The following is an 8,245-nucleotide window of genomic DNA, read 5'->3' as shown; positions in this document are numbered from 1 at the left end:
CTACCTCCCAGTTTTCCCTACCTGGTGCACCCTCAGACTGTGAGTCAAAATAAACCTTCTTCCCTTAAGATGGTCTTATCAGGTATTTAACTAAGACACGGGGTTTTCTCTTTTCTATCAATTAGTCAATAAAAAAACAGCAAATGATTAAGAATGATCTTGAGGTCAAAGCCAAGGAATGTGCAATTTGAATAATAAAAGTGATTGCACTTTCAACTCCATGTTAAGTTCCATGCTACAATTTGGGCCATGGTGGTGCACGCCTTTAATCCCAGCACTTGGGAGCCAGAAGCAGGTGGATCTCTGTGAGTTCCAGGCTAGCCTGGTCTACAGAACAAGTTCCAGGCCAGCCAGGGCTACATAGAGAAACTCTCAGAAAACAAAACAAAACAAAACAAACAAAGTAAAATGAGTCAGATGTTACTGGCACACGTCTTTTAAAAACGGGGCTGGAGGGATGGTCACTGCCTGTAACTCCAGGATCCAACCCCCTCCCCCACACACAGGCAGGCCAAACACCCGTATACATAAAACTAAAAAAAAAAAAAAAAAATTAAAAATCCATGTTACACTTTCTACACCATGTAGAAATGATCCAGTTACTAAAGTGGTCAAGGGAGCAGAAATCAGAAAGACTCTGGAATCAGACCTTGGTCTCAATGCTTGCTCTCCAACTAACCAAATGGCTGAAACAGTGGTGTCTTCATGCCATTTTCCTCATCCGTAATACAGGAATAATATCTTATAGAATTAGGATAGATTTCTATCCTAGTTTTGTTTCGTAATAAATTACCCTGATAAAAAGTAATTTAGGGGGAAAAAGAACTGATCTTAGCTCACGCTCCAGGTTACAGTCCATTATTGTGAGGTCAGGGCAGGAACCTGAAATAGCTAGTAGCATTTGTAACCAGGAACAAAGAGAATGAATGTACACATGCCTCTTGTGCTCTGCTGGCTTTCCCTACACATATGCAGTCTAGGACCTAACCCCAGGGAAAGATGCCATCCACAGTGGACAAACTTTGTCACCTCAATGAATGTGATCAAGGCAAGCTCCCAGGGACGTGCTGCAGCCCAACCCAAATCCAGACAAATACTCCATGACAATTCTAGACTGTCAAATTGATGATGAAATCTAACCACCACAATGTCAAATGTGAAATGTTACATAGTAGCTCAGCTCAACAAACTGAATTAAGAAAATTAGATGAAGCCAGATGTAGTGGACCTCACCTTTAATCCCAGCACTCAGGAGGCAGAAGCACGTGGTTCTGTTAGTTTGGGGCCAGCCTGGTCTACATAGTGAGTTCCACAGCAGCCAGATCATTCTTCTGGTCTGGTCTTGCTTCTTCCCTGACTTGACTTATAAAGAAGCTTGAAACAGTTGTGTATGGCTATAATGGCGGACTCTCGTTAGACTAATGCTTACTGACCTACTAGCCTCTGACTGTCTTAATGCAGAACTTCTCTGGGGAAAACTCACTCTATTCCCCTCTTATTTCTAGTCAAAACCTTTCTTAGTGCGCATGAAATGTGCACCAAAGAGAATTAGATATTATGCCTTCTGCAAACTCAAAGGGCAGGTGATTATCCCTCTCTGATGCTCAAACCATGAGTACTGGATTCTGTATCATGAGAAAACATCATGTGTTAACCGCCAACTGGTGTCTCTATCACTTAATTGATGTGATAAAACACCACGACCAAGACAAGAGTTTATTTGGGGTTTACAGCTCCAGAGGATTAAAATCCACAATGGCAGAGTGAAGGTAGCACGCGGCAGGCAGGAGCAGCAACTGAGCTCACATCTTGATCTGCAAACAGGAAACAAGAGAGCTAATTCAAAATGGTATCAATCTTTTAAAACCTCAAAGTCCACTCCCAGTGCTATACTTCTTCAAGGAAGGTCACACCCTCCAGAGATAGCCACCAACTATGGACCAAGTATTCAAATGCCTTCAGCTTATGAGGGAAATCTCATTGAAACCACCACATTCCTCTCCCTGGCCATATCATAATGCAAAGTGCATTTAGTCAAACCTCAAAAGTCTCCATAGTCTTCCAGTCTCAATACACTTTAAAAGTCCAAAGTTTCTGAGACTCAAAGCAATCTTTTAACTGGAACCCCCTGTAAAATCAAAAGCAAATTATATACTTCCAACATACAATGGCACAGAATATATATTACCATTCCAAAAATGAGGAATCAGAGCATAGTGAGGAAGCACTGCATCAAAGCAAGGTCAAAACACAGCAAGACAAACCTCCAAATCCTGGAGTTCCATGTCTGATGTCAAAGGACTTATATGGCTTTGCTGCCTGTAAGATGGATCTCTCTGCTCAGGGTGGGTTCCAACTTTTGTATGATGTTCTCCTTGGCAGATATCCATGGCTCTGGCACCTCTAACATCTTGTGGTCATCAATGCAACCCAGACTTTACTTCTACATGCCTGGGCCAAGTGGCTCTCCTTAACTGTGGAGGAAGATTCCACAACCCATTTTCTTGTGTATCCTTTATGACTCTGATGCCAGAAGTGGATGGCTGATACTGTCAAGGTTTGGTTATCAACTTGGCATGAATCCTGGTGCCTTTGAGTCATATTTGTAAACAGTTTTTGTTAATTCCTTAGGTCTTCCTTTCACAAGTTGAAATTCAGCTGAGTGGGGTCTCGCCCTGAAGACAGCCTTCTGTCCATTCAAATGCAGATTTGGCCACCCTTAACAGTTTTGGTCTCTCTTCCAGCACAAGCCTCAGTTGTAACATTAACCTTGCCAGTATCCTCTTCCTCTCCAAACTCTACACTTTATATTTCTTTCTGCCCTATTTGCTCTTCACTGTAGACCTGCAAAAATGATAATTCCTAATAACCATAAAACAGAGTTAGTATTAGGCTGTCTTGAAATCTCTGTCAATGACATTAGACTACTACTCAACTTTAACCTCAGGTAAGTTCTTAGGAAAACGGCAGAAAGCGACCATAGTCTTTGTCAAATATTGTAAGAATGGTTTCCACAGTTCAGCTGCTTATATTGTTCCCCTCTGAAAACTCTTTTGAGGTAGGCCACTATAGTCCACGCTGCTTTAAGCACTTTCTTGCAAGCTCCTACTAGAATGGACCATTAAGCTCTGCTTACAGCATTCAATGGTTTTTCTCATCCAAAGTTCCAAAGCCTTCTACAATGCTCCCCAAACCACATGGTCAAGTCTGTCATAGTAATATCCCACTCCTGGTACCAACTTCTATATTCGTTACTTTTCTATTGCTGTGATAAAACACCATAATCAAGGCAACTTATAAGAGGTTTACTTTGGGCTTACGGTTTCAGAGGGTTGGAGTCCATGATGACAGAGTGAAGACAGCAGGTGGCAGACATGAGCAGCAGCTGAAAGCTGCACATCTTGAACCAGAGCAGGAAACAGAAGGTGATAACTCAAAATGGCATGAGTCTTTTGAAACCTCAAAGCCCACCTCCAATAATATACTTCTAGCAAGGTCACACTTTTAAATTTCCACAAACAACCACCAACTGCAGATCACGTATTTAAATGCCCTAGACTTTTGGGTGAGATTGACACATTACATCTCCCAGGGAAGCTCCTTAAAACAGAAAGTAAGTAACTCAAAAGAGCTTCAGGAAGTCCTGACACTAACCAGATTTACTAGTCCCTTCCATCCCAGGCATAAAGTTGGTTGAGTGTCACTCTCAGATGAGACAAGCTGCAAAGAAGACAGACTAGAGCAGCTTTATGGAGGAAGCAGAGACGGGCTGAGCTGCTTGGAAGGGCCTTAGACCAACTGAGGTATCTCGTAAGGACACTCTCTAACCTGTTGAGTTTTCCAGCTTTTGTGAGCTGTCGTTCATGCTGGGTAGGCTTTGGTGATGCAGCTGTCTTTGAATCATTTCTCCTCCTGTAAGTAACCCCATGAAAACTCATTGGTTTACCAAGTTGGACTTCAATGGCATCCATATTTGGTTTGCCATGAGCTCCCTATTTGTGGTGTTTAGACATGTGGATGTTATGTCTTCCCAGGAAAACTGTCATACAATAACTGGTCTTGAACAATGAGTGAGAGGACTGGTAAAACAGAGGGCTGCTGGGTTCAGCAGGTAATGTGTTTACTGTGCCAGCCTGACAGAACGCGTTCAAGCCCTAGAATCCATGAAAGGTAGAAGATAACGGATTCTCCAAAGTTGTCCTCTGACTTATATATGTGCTATGCAGTGCCCTTGCATACATATATCACACATATATGAAATAATGTATTTTTTAATGAGGGAGAAATAAATGAAGAAAGCAGAGGTAGTTAAATTCATTACCCAGACCTACCTTATAGGAAATGCAGAAGGGAATTCTTCAAGTTGTAAAGAAAAGATACTAAGCATAAACTCAAAGCCACATAAGAATATAAATTTTCTTATAATAATAAACACACAAATAGAAAAACTGCCATCATTGTAATTTTGGTTCACAATTCTTTTTATTCCTTAACAGTATTTAAAATAGAAAAGCATAAAAAGTTATAAACTTGTTATTGGACACACATTATATGCTATTTGTAACATTGATAATGTAAAAAAGAGGGCTAGAACTATAAAGAGAAGAAGCTTTGTATGTGATTGAAACTATTAGTTTAAAATAAACTGCTGTAACTTTAGGATGTTTCACGTAAACCTCATAAAAATCACATATACAATTACAAAAGAATTGAAAGTAAATCAAACAAGACATTTAAACTACACAAAAAAAAAAACAGTAAAAGAAGAAATGAAGGACAAAAAACTGGAAAACATAAAAAAAAACCCAAAATGGCAACAGTGAGCCCTTTCCTTTAAGTTATAGTAGTTACTTTGCCAATGGATTAAAGTACCACATAGAAGATACAGCTTGGAAGAATAAACTTAAAACCTAAGGTTCAATTATATATTTTATACAAGAGACCCACTTTAGAAGTAAACACACTACACTGATAGAATGAAAAACATGTCCTGTTCAACTGCAGTAACCCAAAAGGTCTTCATTCAAACCTGTTTTAAGAGACAAAGGCAATTACATAATAAGAATATTTATATCACCAATTAGACACAGCAATTATCAACAAAGATAAGCCAACTAAAATTGCTAAGTATATGAACTATGGGAGAAATAAGACTGTTCAAAGGTTACAGACAGAATAGTAAGTACAGCAGATCAACAAGGAAAAACATCACTTGAAAACCACCACAGAATATTTGGACCTCAAAACATATATACAGAATATCTTATCCAATAAGCAGAAAACACATTTTTCTCAAAGTGTGGAACACTTTCCCAGATACATCAGTGCCATAAAGAGCCTTACAACATTAAGGAAAACTACAAAACCCACAAATATGTGTAAAATAAATAGGACCCCTCCGCAAGACAGGTTTCTCTGTGTAGCCCTGGCTGTCCCAGAACTCGCTCTGTACATCAGGCTTGCGAACTCACAGAAATCTGCCTGCCTCTGCCTCCCTAGTGCTGCAATTAATGGCATGTGCCACCAATGTCCATCTAAATAAGATATTTTTAAACAACTGATGGTTGAAAAAAGAAATCACAAGGGAAATTAAAACGCTCCCTGAAACAAATGAAAACAAAACAAAAACCACCACAAAATACCAGAAGTGTTGGAATACAACAGAAGCAAGGCTGAAACAGCTATGCAGCAAGGGTCTCAACAGCCAAACTTTATTCTTCAAGGAACAAGGAAAAGAGCAAGCAGGAAAACTGATCAGAGTAGTGGAAAAATAAAACAATCAAGAATTGGTGTTTCAAATCTCAAAACTGACAAACTTTTAGCTAGACTGGCTATGAAAGGGGAAAAAAATGCTCAACTAACTAAAATTAGAAACCAAAATGGAGACACTTGGCTGGAGAGAGGGTTTGGTTAGTAGATGGAGTTCGGATCCCCAGAAAAAGCTAGGCAGGTATGTAACTAGCTCTCTATAATCCCAGGATTTAAGAAGCAGAGAACGGGGAGGGGATCCCTAGGGAAATGTGACTAACTGGTTTACCAGTTAGGGGCTCTGTATTCAATAAAGTGGAGATAAAAGAAGAGACCTTATGTTATTTTCAGCCCCCTGTCCTGCCCCCTGCACATATATGTGTACACACTTGCACACATGTGAATATACATACACATTGATGTACCTTTAAAAGGAGTGGGGATATCATGGCAGGTTTTGGAGAATAAAAAGTGCAAAACACTATAAACTGTATCTCATCAATATATCCACTGGATAATAGATAAAAGAGAAAAACCACCAACTTTGATTCATTATGAAATATAAATCTAAATAGGTAGTCCTCTAACTACGTCTACTATTAAAACCTTCCCAGCAAAGAAAACCCCAGGACCATTTGGCTATAACAGTACATTCTACCAACCATCTAAAGAACAGTATTTTCTTTTTTCTAATTGAGACAGGTTCTCACTGTATAGCCTTAGGTGACCAGGTTGACCTTGAACTCAGAGATCCTCCTGCCTCTGCCTCCAAGTGTTGGGATTAAAGGCATGCGGCAGGCCTGGCCAAATTAAAATTAATTTTGACAATATTCTGAAAACTTATAAAGAAGGAAGCATTTCCAAAATATGAAGCCAGCATTACCCTGAAATCAAAACCAAACAGGCAGGATAATAAAACTACAGGTCACAGTGTTACAAAAATTCCTCAGAACAAAACCAAACAATAACAAAAAACAAAAAGCCCAACATGGGCCAATGAGAGAACTCAGCTGCCAAGCCTGGCAACCTGAGTTTGATCTTCAGAACCAAGATGGTAGAATGAAAACTGACTTAAGTTATCCTCTGATACACAATCATACACACACAAAAATGTAAAATTTAAAAAGTACTAGCAAACAGAATTCAACAAAACATTAAAGGATTTTGTGGGGTTGGAGAGATGGCTCAGTGGTTAAGCACACTGGCTGCTCTTGCAGAGGATCCCAGGTTTAGGTCCCAGCACCTGCATGGAAGTTGACAACCATCTTATTAACTCTAGTACCAAGGGATCCAATGCCCTCTTATGGTCTCTACGGGCTCCAGGCACACATGTGGTACACACTCATATGTACATGAAGTAATAAATATTCACACATATGAAATAAAGTTTTTTCAAAAAGTATAGCTATAGTTATGATCAAGAAGGATTTACTGACAGAATGTTAGGATGATTTAGCAAAACAATAACAACAAATATCTATGATGGATTGGGGAGACAGCTCAGCTGGTAAAAGTAGATTGCCTTGCAAGCAAACGTGTGTTTGAAGCCCAGGATCTATGAAAAGTCATGCGTGGTGTACATTTATAATCCAAACACAATAGAGGTAGAGACAGGTGGATGGCTAGGCCTTACTAGCCAGCCAAGCCTATGGAGTTCCAGGACAGTGAGAGACCCTGACTCAAAAGACAAGATGGATCCTCAGGGTTGTCCTCTGACCTCCACACCACTGTGCACATGTACCGACAGGTGCTCATGCATATGTAGATATGTATAATTGAAAACACACACACAAACATATACAACAGTTAAATACACAATGTCAAGATGAAGAAAAACCATGATTTCAAATGATATAGAAAAAGCACTTCACAAAATTCAATAGCCTGCCATAATAAAAACTCAATAAATTAAAATTAGACAGAAAGTCAACAAGTCATATATGAAAAGCCCACATTATACTTAGTGAATAAAGACAAAGCCTTTTCTTTAAACTCAAAAAGACAAAGATGCCCATTTTCATCACTAGTACTCAACAGACTACTAGAATTCTAACAATAAGGCAAGAAGAGGAAGTGAGAGGTATCCAAAAAGAAAGGAGGAGCTCATGCTAATGAACAATGATCTTTAAATGGAAATTAAGAAAATAAATCAATTTATAAATAACATTAAAAAGAATTAAAAACACTTAGGAATAAATTCAACCAAGGACTCTAAATGAAAAGATATTTTCTGCTTAAGGACCAGAATACTTATAATTGTTAAAACTCAGTCCTACCTCAAATGGCAGATTTAACACAATCAGTTAAAAATCCATTGATGGCTACAAACAGAAAAATCATCCTAGAATTCATATAAAACCTTAAGGAACCTCAGAAAGCCAGAATAAAATTGAATAGAAAAGTGGAGGGGACAAGAAAGACGGTTCTTTGGGTAAAAGTCTGCAGTGCAAGTCTGATGACTACAGAACGCAGGCGAAGAACTACCCCCAAAAGTTGT

The 8,245-nt window shown here is 39.1% G+C and overlaps 1 long non-coding RNA gene across 2 annotated transcripts; it reads right to left on the bottom strand.

Annotated features, from left to right (window-relative positions):
- Positions 1–1,702: 1,702 nt before the first annotated feature.
- On the bottom strand, positions 1,703–5,010 carry LOC119815796. 2 transcript variants are annotated; one of them, XR_005285575.2, is made up of 3 exons: positions 2,265–5,010; positions 2,041–2,128; positions 1,703–1,814 (listed from the first exon to the last, which is right to left on the bottom strand). It is a non-coding gene; the product is annotated as an uncharacterized LOC119815796 (long non-coding RNA). The 2 variants fall into 2 exon arrangements; XR_005285574.1 differs by having other exon boundaries at positions 1,703–2,128.
- Positions 5,011–8,245: the final 3,235 nt, after the last annotated feature.

Source organism: Arvicola amphibius, chromosome 5 (assembly GCF_903992535.2).
Source record: "Arvicola amphibius chromosome 5, mArvAmp1.2, whole genome shotgun sequence".
Taxonomy (NCBI): Eukaryota; Metazoa; Chordata; class Mammalia; order Rodentia; family Cricetidae; genus Arvicola; species Arvicola amphibius.
Note: the sequence above shows the minus strand (reverse complement) of the source record. Positions and strands in the feature narration are given on the sequence as shown.